This window comes from Bos javanicus, chromosome 16, assembly GCF_032452875.1.
Source record: "Bos javanicus breed banteng chromosome 16, ARS-OSU_banteng_1.0, whole genome shotgun sequence".
NCBI classification, from domain to species: Eukaryota; Metazoa; Chordata; class Mammalia; order Artiodactyla; family Bovidae; genus Bos; species Bos javanicus.
The window spans coordinates 1,301,981-1,314,266 of NC_083883.1; the positions used below are offsets into that span (position 1 = coordinate 1,301,981).

Here is a 12,286-nt window from a genome sequence, read left to right on the forward strand (position 1 = left end):
TCTCTCTCTCTCCCTTCTTTCCTTCCCTCCCTCTCTCCTTCCCTCCCTTCTTCCCTCTTTTTTTCCTCTTTCCTCCTCTCTTCCCCTCTCTTTCTCTTGTCTTCTTCTTTATTTTCTTTGTTTATGTTGCTTGAATTTAATCCAGCTCATAATCGTTTTATTGCTTAAGTATCATTTGAGAAAATAAAATGTGGAGAGCCTTATAGTAGATGTGGTGGATAATACCACCATCTCTGTATTGCATGTGTGAATGCGTGCTCAATTGTGTCTGAATCTTTGCAGTCTCCTAGACTGTAGCCCATCAGGCTCCTTTGTCCATGGAATTTTCCAGGCAAAATGCTGGAGAAGGTTGCTATCTCCTCCTGCAGGCGATCTTCCAGACCCAGGGATCGAACCTGCAACTCTTGCATCTCCTGCACTGGCAGGTGGATTGTTTACCACTAGTGCCATGTGGGAAACCCCTCTGTGTTGCAGAACACTGTAATTTCAATTAAATTGTTTTGGAAAGTAAACATAAAATCATTTAACACAAATAGAAACTGTTAAAGTCTGAAATAAATAGTGGACTTAGAATGGAATTTGTAGTCACCAACTGTTTGGTTTGTACACTTTTTCTTTGTAACTCCATTTTCAGTGTTTTAGATTATTAAAACAGAAATAATATGAGTCCAACACAACGTGTGATCAGTATATACATCTTTCACTGTCACAGATGAATACATATTTTTCAGTATTATAATAAAGCCATGCATGAATGGTATCCCTGACACCACCTGGAAAACATTCCAAATTCATGGAGAAAATCCTCAGTATTTTTATATGAAGGAAAGATTTTATGCTACTATAATATTTAAGGAGGGAATTAGAAATTGGATAGAAATTGCTTAATAACTTCTCTACATTTGAAAAGGTTTTATCATGCAATTTCTATTTAATATTCACAATACGTGTGGAAGTTTCAAAAATTACTTATCATTGCATCTTATTAAGAACTTGTCTCAAATCTTAGTCAAGCAAATTAGTACTCAGTTATAGACTGCTAATTTCCAATTTGTTTTTCAATTGTTATTTTTACTTTTCTCTGATTTGTTTTCCCCAAATTACTTAATAAAAATATGGAAGAAGGATATTATTACAATATTGGAGAAGAATTAAGACAAGACTTCAATGTGCAGAGAGAGAGAGGTGAACACAAAACACAATAATGAGAATAGTGCATCCCATACCAATCCTTAGTTGAGGATATAGTAATCTAATTTCTATTGGCTATTGTTATCCATTCGTAAATCAAATACTTATTGGGTTATTTATATATGTTAGTTCCCAGGAAGGAGAAGTATATATAAATGATACATTCTATGTTCCCCTGAAATTATCGGTTGCCGTAAAAGTAACTTGGATTTTTGAGTTGTACATGCTTAAAATTCAGTCTTAATAATGCCTTTTATTTACTTTGATCTTAGTCAATTTATATAACATTTTTATGTTGAAATTTATTAAAAGCATGGCTGCCGATTGCAGGAATTATCACTCAAATGCAAAATCAGTGTTTGAGATTTGATAAAAACCTTTTTTGGCTGAGGTCTTTTTGACTCTTTCAATTGAAATAAACTGACTATACCAAATATTATAACAAAAAAATCACAAAGATCATCCCCCAAATCACTTTTTCTGGCTTATTTTTTAATTATAGTTGCATGACTCAAAAATATTTGGATAGCTTAAATCAAAATATAAATAAATGCAATTAATTTAAAAGAAATAACATGAGAAAGAATTGATGGAAAGGTCATTCTAAATAAAATTGTCAGATTTCTTGCTATATATTCACCTCACACAGCTGAATAACAAAATGCAGCATCAATTATTTCACTATCAGTAACGGGAAAATACAGCCATGTATCAGCAGACCTAATTCCTGATATTACTCTTTTCTGATGGATTATTTTTCGTGAAAGAATGAACTTCTTTAAACTATGGCTTAATATCAAATTTAGATGCTTTTCTAGGACTCAAATTAGTGAGTTTTGAAAGTGCAGTGCACACATTTTATCACTTGGCAAACTGCAACTCAGAGAGATAGAGGATTTTACATTGATTTTATGTGTGTGTGTGTGTGTGTGTGTGTGTGTGTGTGTATATATTTATATATATATTGCAGATGCTTCCAGGAGATCAAACAGCAGAAGGCAATTTCTCTTCAGTCATGGCATTTGTTCTCCTGGGATTTTCGGATCTTCCAAACCTCCAAGGACTTCTATTTGGAACTTTCTTTCTCATCTACATATTCATCTTAACGGGAAATAGTCTTATCATAATAATCACGAGGGTAGACCCTGTGCTCCAGACGCCCCTGTATTTTCTCCTTGCAAATTTCTCGTCACTGGAAATCTGTTACGTATCTGTCACTCTCCCTAGGATTCTAGTGACCCTTTGGACTCAGGACAGAAGCGTTTCTTCGCTGAGCTGTGCCATCAGACGCGCTTCTTCCTTGCTCCGGGGGCGCTCCTCCAGGGGGCGAGGCCCGTGTCCTGTGCGTCCACGTGCAGCCTCTGCGCCGCCCTCTGCTCACGACCCACAGGACGGGCCTGCAGTCGGCTGCTGGCGCCTGGGTGCGGGAATTCCAGTTCCCACAGCACAGACATGCCGGGTGTCCTCATTGCCCTTCTGTGTTTCACAGCAGATCGATGGCTTCTTCTGTGATATTCCCCGTTGATCACCCTGGCCTGTGGGGACACTGCGCTTAATAAATTTGTGTCTATGCGGTTGCTGCGCTGTTTGCCATGATTCCTTTCCTTCTGATACTGGGCTCTGATGTCAAAATCATTTCTGCCGTCTGAAAGCTGCACTCAGCCACAGGCCGGTCCAAAGCCTTCTCCACCTGCTCTTCCCATCTCACCCTTGTGCTTTTATTCTTCGGCTCCGTGACTATTGCCGATTTACGCCCCAAATCAAATCATTCCGCAGGAACCGACAAAATGCTGTGTTTCCTACACTGCTGTGACACCAGTGTTTAACCCCTTGATATACAGTCTTAGGACTAAGGATGTGATTGCAGCTTTGAAAAAATTATTACTTAAGAAAACACTGAAGATGTGAAAGGTCACTTTTTAATGTTTGTCTCAGAGGGCTCACAGAAATATGATTTAATTTCATTCTTCCCATGTTTACTGATAGTGTAATTATTCCCAATTATTATATTGTCATTTACAATTATTACGTATTTTGAGGTTTTCTGCCTGAAGTCAGTTTGACTACATTTTAAATAAGAAAATTTATTAATTGTGTTTTATTCTTTAAAACAAATCCACTTTTTCATAGCCATTTAAATTTTACCCAACTCTAACACTTTCAGATGAGCAAACCGCTAGAATTTTGCTTAAAATGTGTAGAAAAAAAAATACTTTGCCTTGATAACTGGTAAATTATTTACAAATATGCTGGTACCACCATTTGTATTTGTGACTCATTTCTCATGGGAGAATTTTTATTAGATATGTGATGAGGAATGAACCCAAGCCTAAATTATAAGTCATATGTTTGTGAATAATAATTTTAAAATAGAATAAAAACCTTTCATTACATCCACTTTCTCAGTGTAAATTAAGAAAATTATTCCATGTGTAACCAGAGGGAGCTGAATACCTGGATCTTTTCTTCCCGCTTCTTCCAAGAGTTATAAAAACTGAATATCAAACATCTGACACAGCAATGTCATACTGCTCTCATTACTGTGCTTCATACCGATTTCCAAAATGCATTTCCTACTTAGAATCTTTGCTAGAGCTTACTTGAATTAACAAAGTTGCAATGAAAAAAAAATCTATGTATGGATTCTTTTTTTACACTTAATATCAAGGAATAAATTAGTAATTTAGATGAAAATTAAGAGCTTCCCCGATAGCTCAGTCATTAAAGAATCCACCTGCAATGCAGGAGACCCCAATTCGATTCCAGGATCAGGAAGATCCTAGAGAAGGGATAGGCTACCCACTCCAGTATTCTTGGGCTTCCGTTATGGCTCAACTGATAAAGAATCTGCCTGCAATGCAGGAGACCTGGGTTCAATTCCTGGGTTGGGAATATCCCCTGATGAAGGGAAAGGCAACCCATTTCAGTATTCTGGCCTGGAGAATTCCATGGACCCTATAGTCTATGGGGTTGCAAAGAATCCGACATGACTGAGTGACTTTCACTTTAAAAGCAAAGATTCACACACAATTACTTAATATCACAAATAGTAATATATCCTTTAAAAATGCCTAACACTGCCTGCCTATAAGCTGTATTTAAATTAGTATGAATATAACTAATCCTTACCAGTTGATCTTTCAGTAATGTATATTAAATTAACCAGAGGGTACAGATAAAATCTGCTTTTGGACTGTGGTGTTGAAGCAGACTCTTGAGAGTCCCTTTGACTGCAAGGAGATCTAATCAGTCTATCCTAAAGGAGATCAGTCCTGGGTATTCATTGGAAGGACTGATGTTGAAGCTGGAACTCCAATACTTTGGCCACCTGATGTGAAGAAGTGACTCACTGGAAAAGACCCTGATACTGGGAAATATTGAGGGCAGGAGGAGAAGGGGACGAAAGAGGATGAGATGGTTGGATGGCATCACCGACTCGATGGACATGGGTTTGTGTAGGCTCCAGGAGTTGGTGATGGACAGGGAGGCCTGGTGTGCTGCTATTCATGGGGTTGCAAAGAGTTGGACACGACTGAGCGACTTAACTGAACTGACAGATAAAATCAATAATTAATCCATCATAAATATCCTAACAGGAAAGAAAAAAGAATCAACACTTCACTATATACCTGCTTCTCTCTTTCAAATGCGTAACTCAAGGGATACTCCTTCTCTATAACTAAGAATTATTACTAATACTTGTAGACAACATCATTTATTTATCTAATGATAATGTCACTTTATAGGTTTAATTTCTTTTGTAGATTTTGTTCCTTCAGGTTAATTTCTCTTTAAAAGAGTTAACAGTTTAATTAAAACATTTGATTTATAAATTTGGATTTTTATTTTTCTAGGGCTTGTGGGGATTCCTAGGTGGTGCATTGGTATAGAATTTGCCTGCCAATGAAGGAGATGCAGGTTCAATTCCTGGGTTGGGAAGATCCCCTGGAGAAGTAAATGGCAACTCCCTGCAATATTCTTGCATGAAAAATTCCATGGACAGAGGAGCCTGGTGGGCTATATAGTCCATGGGTTAGCAGGAGTCAGACATGACTGAGTGACTGAGTACACACACATGGCACACGTGAGTGTGCCTACTTCTTAGCCTACTTCATCTATTTTTTTATGTCAAAAATTAAATACATTACTGATGGTGATAAAGAAAGTGAAGATATAATGGTTATGGGAGTGCTATTCTTTCCCTTTCAAACTGTGATGCTAAAGAAGTCTCTTGGATGCAAGGAGGTCAAACCAGTCAGTCCTAAAGGAAATCAACCATGAATATTCATTGGAAGGACTGATGCTAAATTTGAAGCTCCAATACTGGCCACCTGATGCAAAGAATCAACTCATTGGAAAAGACCCTGATGCTGAGAAAGATTGAAGGCAAAAAGGAAAAGGAAGTGGCAGAGGATGAGATAATTAGATAGCATCATGGATTCAATGGGCATGAACTTGAGCAAACTCTGGGAGACAGTGGAGGACAGAGGAGCCTGGCATACTACAGTCCATGGGGTCACAAACAGTTGGACATGACTTTGAGACTGAACAACAATAGTAATTCTTTCCCTTAACTCTTAGCTAAGCAAATTGAAATGAAACAGTATCAGTCCTATAATCAAGATAACTGACTTTTGTTTTGAATTTATTATAATCTGTGCATTCTCAAGTATCTCAACTGTTCTTTTGTGTCAATTTCTGTGTCTATAAAACAGCAATAATGCCTACTATGATTAAGTATGTCAAAGCAATGAACACAATATCTTGGATTCAAGGAGTCTTTTTGGAAATTTTAAAAATCTTGGAGAAGGAAGCATTTGCCAACATCTAGTTTTCCATAGAATGAAGGCTACTCATTTAAATATTGAAATTATTTTAACAATATTATTAATATAAATTCTCTTACAACAACGTTCATATTTCCCTGCCTTCTTAAACCTTCAGACAGAGTTCATTCTGTCTTGATGTCTCATGATACGCATGCATGAATAAATGCTTGCTCTTATCCTTGGCTTACAGCACCTGCCACTATTTGCTGACATGGAACATTTAATTTTGCTCTGAATTTCCATAGAACACATATTCTTCTATCTCTTTTCCTTTCTTGATTCTCATCACTTGATTTTCAAGATTCTAGAAACATTCTTTAATTCAATTAACTATTTTTCCTAATATGTTTTTCATTGTCATCTATCATTCTTTATCTCAGTGAAAAATAGTAGTTTTTTGTTAGTCATTTGATTTTACTTACAATTCTAAATGAGACCTCACTTGAAAGAAAGGGCTCTTTCCCTTTTTATTTAAGATATTCAGTGGTTTGTTAATGTTTACACATACTTTCAGTATGGAAATCCAATATATGAAGCAGTTACTAATTGATTCTCTGTTTTGTCAAGTATGTTGGCTGTCACAGAATGCTGCTGCTACTGCTAAGTCGCTTCAGTTGTGTCTGACTCTGTGCAACCCCATAGATGGCAGCCCAACAGGCTCCCCCGTCCCTGGGATTCTCCAGGCAAGAATACTGGAGTGGCTTGCCATTTCCTTCTCCAATGCATGAAAGTGAAAAGTGAAAGTGAAGTCGCTTAGAGACCCCATGGACTGCAGCCTACCAGGCTCCTCCATCCATGGGATTTTCCAGGCAAGAGTAACTGCAGTGGGGTGCCATTGCCTTCTCCGGCTGTCACAGAATAATGACCCTCAAAGATACCCTTTATAAGGAAGGCTGAGAGCCGAAGAATTGATGCTTTTAAACTGTGGTGTTGGAGAAGACTCTTGAGAGTAGCTTGGACTGCAAGAATATCAAGCCAGTCCATCTGACAGAAAATCAGTCCTGAATATTCATTGGAGGGACTGATGCTGAAGCTAAAGCTCCAATACTTTGGCCACCTGATGCAAAGAGCCAACTCATTAGAAAAGACCCTGATGCTGGGAAAGATTGAAGATGGGAGGAGAAGGGGACGACAGAGGACAGGATGGTTGGATGGCATCACCAGTTCTATGGACATGAGTTTGAACAACCTCCGGGAGATGATGAAGGACAGGGAAGTCCATGCTGCAGTCCATAGGGTCACAAAGAGTCGAACACAACTGAACAACTGCATAGCAACAAAAATATAAATATGTGACAACCTTGTGTGTGCATGCTAAGTCACTTCAGTTGTGTCTGCTTGTGCCACCCTATGGACTGTAGCCAGCCAGGTTCCTCTATCTATGTGATTCTCCTGGCAAGAATACTGGAATGTGTTGCCATGCCCTTCTCCAAGGTATCTTCCCAATCAAGGGATCAAAGCCACGTCTCCTGCAGCTCCTGCACTTCAGGCAGATTCTTTACTGCTGAGCCACTGGGGAAGGCCATATATGATAACCTTAATCATTCTAAATATAATTACTTCAATGAATCCACCTAGAAAAGTTCGCATCTGTGTTTCTGCATGCACAAACACAAACTAGATAGATAGATGTATCTATCATCTATCTAAATGCTTTAAACACAAAATATAAATGTACATATATAAATATGTATATCTTTTGTGTGTAAAGCTTATTATGGCAAAGCTCAATCATCTTCCTTTTTGAAACTTCAACATTATCTCTCTAAAAGTTTGCTTCATAATTTATTTTTTTCCAATTCTTCCCTTAGACCATATGTTCACCTTCTCTTTATCTTCCAATTCTACTAGTCTTTTTCTATATATGTTCTCTATACTAATTATATGATAGTGAAATAAGCTTACATGCTTTCATGTCACAGCTAAAGAAATAGTTTATCGATATAAAGCAAAACACTTTTGCTTTATCGATATAAAGCAAAACACTTTTGCTATCGACATATAGCAAAACACTATTCCAAGAAACAATTTTACGTATGATACCTATATAAATATAAATACGCAGATACCTTTAAAAGAAGGAAAGAAAGAGAAGATGTCTACCATTATTCCCTGAAATTCTTTTCCAGCAAAGAATCCATAGCTATTAATACAATCCAGGTGCACAATGAAGACATATTCACTTTTCACTTTCCCCGAATCAGGCTATTAATCTTGGAAAGATTTTGCACATATTATTGACCTTCCCATCCTTCGTTGTCAGTTGACTTCAGTCCACAAGAGCAATATTCTCCTAAAGTACACACACAGACAAGCATGTATACCTATGTAAATGAATATCTGTTTTCATGTTTCTAAATAATAAAATTGTGTGTGCTTAGTTTCTCAGAATTAAAAGTGACTTGCTCTGGAAATAGTACAATGCAAAGTAGTAACAAAAGACTATCTTGCTAATAAAGATATTTATAATAAAGATAATTTATAATTGGAGAAGGAAATGGCAACCCACTCCAGTGTTCTTGCCTGGAGAATCCCAGGTACGGGGGAGCTTGGTGGGCTGCCATCTATGAGGTCCCACAGAGTCGGACACCACTGAAGCGACTTAGCAGCAGCAGCATAATTTACAAAGCAGTGGTAGTATTTGCACACATTCATTGTGTTTTAAAAACAAGTGATACAGATACAGATTTTTGGCAAGCTATTACCACTGAATGTGGTAACTAGTTTAGATATGGTTTGTTAGTTGCCAAGCCAAAGAGAAAATACTTTCTGAAGCTGTCCACTGACATTTTTAGCTTGTGGAACTTTAGTAGCTACCCAAAAAAGTCATAATGCTCCAAGACATCACTCTTATTTGCTCTTCTCTATAAAAGGAGAGAGATCAAGTCACATCTGTTTGATCTATCAATATTTTTAAATGTTGCCCACCGCCCGCTAGTTATTTCTTCTCTCTAAAAAAGTTTTTTTTTTTTTTAATCGGGCAGGAGGGAGAGCAAAAAGAGAGGATTTCTTAATTTCTGTCTCAATCTTTTCAACATATGATAGTTTCAGGATTTATCCAACTTCTGCCTAGAAATTTTCTTGGAATTTTGTTGTTGCTGTTAGTATAGTTCTCTTTCTCTTAATCTCCCCTGTATTCAATCATTCCCATTAGATTTTAGTAGATTGTGATGGCTATATTATCTGAGAATCTTGGTGACTTATTGTTTACTTGGTTCTAAGAGTTGGTTTTTCCTTCTTCACTTTATTATCAGAATTGGTCACATGTCATCTGGTTGCTTTCTCCCAAGGGGAAAGTGGTATTGCACCTCCCTATCCATCTGGAAATAGCCAGCTCCATAGAAATGTGACAAAACTGACATATATTTTTATGGGAATAAACTTTAAAAGCAACAGTTCAAGCTTCATCATATTTTTTAACTTTGAGTACTGGTTACAGGTCATATTTCTGCAATGATCTGTTGCCTGTCTATAGGAAGGATTATTATACATATATATGGAATTTTGAAAATTATAAAACTACAGAAATAGCACACACAAGTAATCATTGTGATTTTCCTTGTCCAGAATGAATACAAATTGTTATTTTGATTACCTGAATAGCACAAGCTTATTGTAATAAACTGCACAATTTTAATAAAACAAAGGGGAAAATAGAATGATTTACCCTGTGATTTCCGTAATTAATGATAATTATTTTTGTATTGACTGTTTCTAATATGTGTATGTATGTAAGGTTTAAGGTGTACAATACTTGTGCTTTTATAGCAGATACTTACTTTTACAAAAATTTAAATCCTTTCCCTTTTCCCCTAACTTTCCTATCCTCACTATCATCTCTAGGAAAATATATTAAAAAAAACCATGACTTGTGAATATTCCCATCACTTTTTCCAAGCTCATCTTATTATATGTAAAGATTTCAATAATATCTTTTATCAAATCAACAAATCATATTATTATTTAATCTTATATACACATAAATGATGCCTAATAATTACTAATATCATTGTACAACATCATCTATTAAACTACATTCCCAATGAGAGGCACTTTTCACTCTAAGAAATGATTTCTCTGTAGAATAATTGCCGGCCAAACTATACATAACATTTTAATTAATGCCCATTACTAACTTAGTTTTAAAAATTTCTGTGACAACTCTATGGAACTGAATAATATGCTTTCAAATAAGTGATATAACAGCCTGTATTACAACTAGGCCTATTACAGCAATTCTTGTCTAAAGTTCTTACTACAAGAGAACATTTCACAATAAGGTTATAGAATTCCCAAGTGAATGATTTGCTATTTGTTGACCCATACACAACTGTATAACTGGAGACAGAAAGGTTTCTCAGTGTTACAAGTAATTTTTATTTTGGTAATAATTACCACTTTATAGACAGATAAATTGAGTTTAAGATAAATATTGAAAATTTATAACAAATATATAAGAAATCAACTTCTGAAATACAAGTCAGTTTTTCAATGAATTAAGGTATTTGCATGGCCATTGTCTCAGTGCCATCATGACATCCTTGTTCCTTAGACTGTATATCATGGGGTTAAACACAGGCGTCACAATCAGGTAGAAGAGAGAAAGTACTTTGTCAGTTCCTGCTGAGCCTTGGGTCCTGGGTCTTAAATATGTGACAAGGCCTGATCCAAAGAACAACGCCACAACTGTAAGATGAGAGGAGCAGGTGGAAAAGGCTTTGCCGCGACTTGTAGCTGATGGCAATTTAAGGACTGTGGAGATGATTTTGCCATAAGAGACAAGTATCAACAGAAATGGAACCAAAACAAACAGTGCAGAAACTGTGAAGACCAACATTTCATTCAGAAAAGTGTCCCCACAGGCCAGCTTGAGTATGGGAGGGATGTCACAGAAGAAGTGGTTGATGAGGTTAGAATCACAAAAGGGCAGAGAGAAAATCTGGCCTGTCTGGCCTATTTGGATTGGGATTCCACCGATTCAGGAGCCAGCCACTAGCTGGATACACACCCTGTAGTTCATGACTCTGAGAAGGCAATGGCATCCCACTCCAGCACTCTTGCCTGGAAAACCCCATGGACGGAGAAGCCTCGTGGGCTGCAGTCCATGGGGTAGCGAAGAGTCGGACACGACAGAGCGACTTCCCTTTCACTTTTCACTTTCCTGCATTGGAGAAGGAAATGGCAATCCACTCCAGTGTTCTTGCCTGGAGAATCCCAGGGTCGGGGGAGCCTGGTGGGCTGCCATCTATGGGGTCGCACAGAGTCAGACACGACTGAAGCGACTTAGCAGCAGTAGCAGCAGTTCATGACTAGAGGATAATGCAAAGGGCTACAAATGGCCGCGTAGCGATCATGGGCCATCACGGCCAGAAGGACGCACTCGGTGGCCCCAAGTATAAGAATGAAGCACATTTGTGTGGCACAAGCAACTAAAGAAATCGTTCTTCTTTGTGTCCAAAGACTCGTGAGCATTCTGGGGAGCGTAACAGGCACATAGCAGATTTCCAAAAGGGAAAAATTGCCAAGGAAAAAATTCACGGAGGTCTGGAGACCAGGGTCTAGTTTTGTTATCAGAAATATGATGCCATTGCCCATTAAGATTATTATATAGATGAGTAAGAACAGTCCAAATAAAAACCCCTGAAGATGAGGAACATCAGCAAAGATCAGGAGAACAAATTCCATCTATTTAGTGAGATTACCTTCTGGTACTTTTTCATGGTGTTGCATCTGTGAAAAGGCAGAAATGTATTATCTGCTTTTTATTTTTAAAATAAAAAAATAAAAAACAGGGGTCAGTGCCTGTTTTATAAATTGTATCAGGATATCCAGATTGATTTCCATGATCAATGCAATTATTTCTAATTTAATAATGTATTATTTATGCATTTCTCCTTTCTCAGTTTATAATCCATGTGTTATCACCATACACTCTCCCTTGAAATATCTTTTAGGGCACTCTTTCCGAATACAGTCCGAAGTCAAAAAAGTTAAAGTGTTAGTCGTTCAGTCTTGTCTGACTCTGTGATCCCATGGACTGTAGCCCACCAGGCTTCACTGTCCATAGGATTTCCTAGGCAAGAATACTGGAATGGGCTGTCATTCTCCTCTCCAGGGGATCTTCCCCACCTGGGGATCAAACCCAGGTCTCCCGCATTGCAGGTGGATTATTTATCAGCTGAGCCACCAGGGAAGCACCAAATGCCCTGATCAGCACAGACATTGGACAAATTGATAATCATTGAAGATACACCCACAGTCTTGCT

General features: G+C 37.6%; 2 pseudogenes; one reads left to right on the forward strand and one right to left on the reverse strand.

Moving 5' to 3' along the window:
• The first annotated feature begins 2,145 nt into the window (after window positions 1–2,145).
• On the forward strand, window positions 2,146–3,099 carry LOC133228269 (olfactory receptor 10AG1-like; annotated as a pseudogene).
• Window positions 3,100–10,500: 7,401 nt separating this feature from the next.
• LOC133228270 (olfactory receptor 10AG1-like) lies at window positions 10,501–11,750 on the reverse strand (annotated as a pseudogene).
• Between the last annotated feature and the right edge of the window lie 536 nt (window positions 11,751–12,286).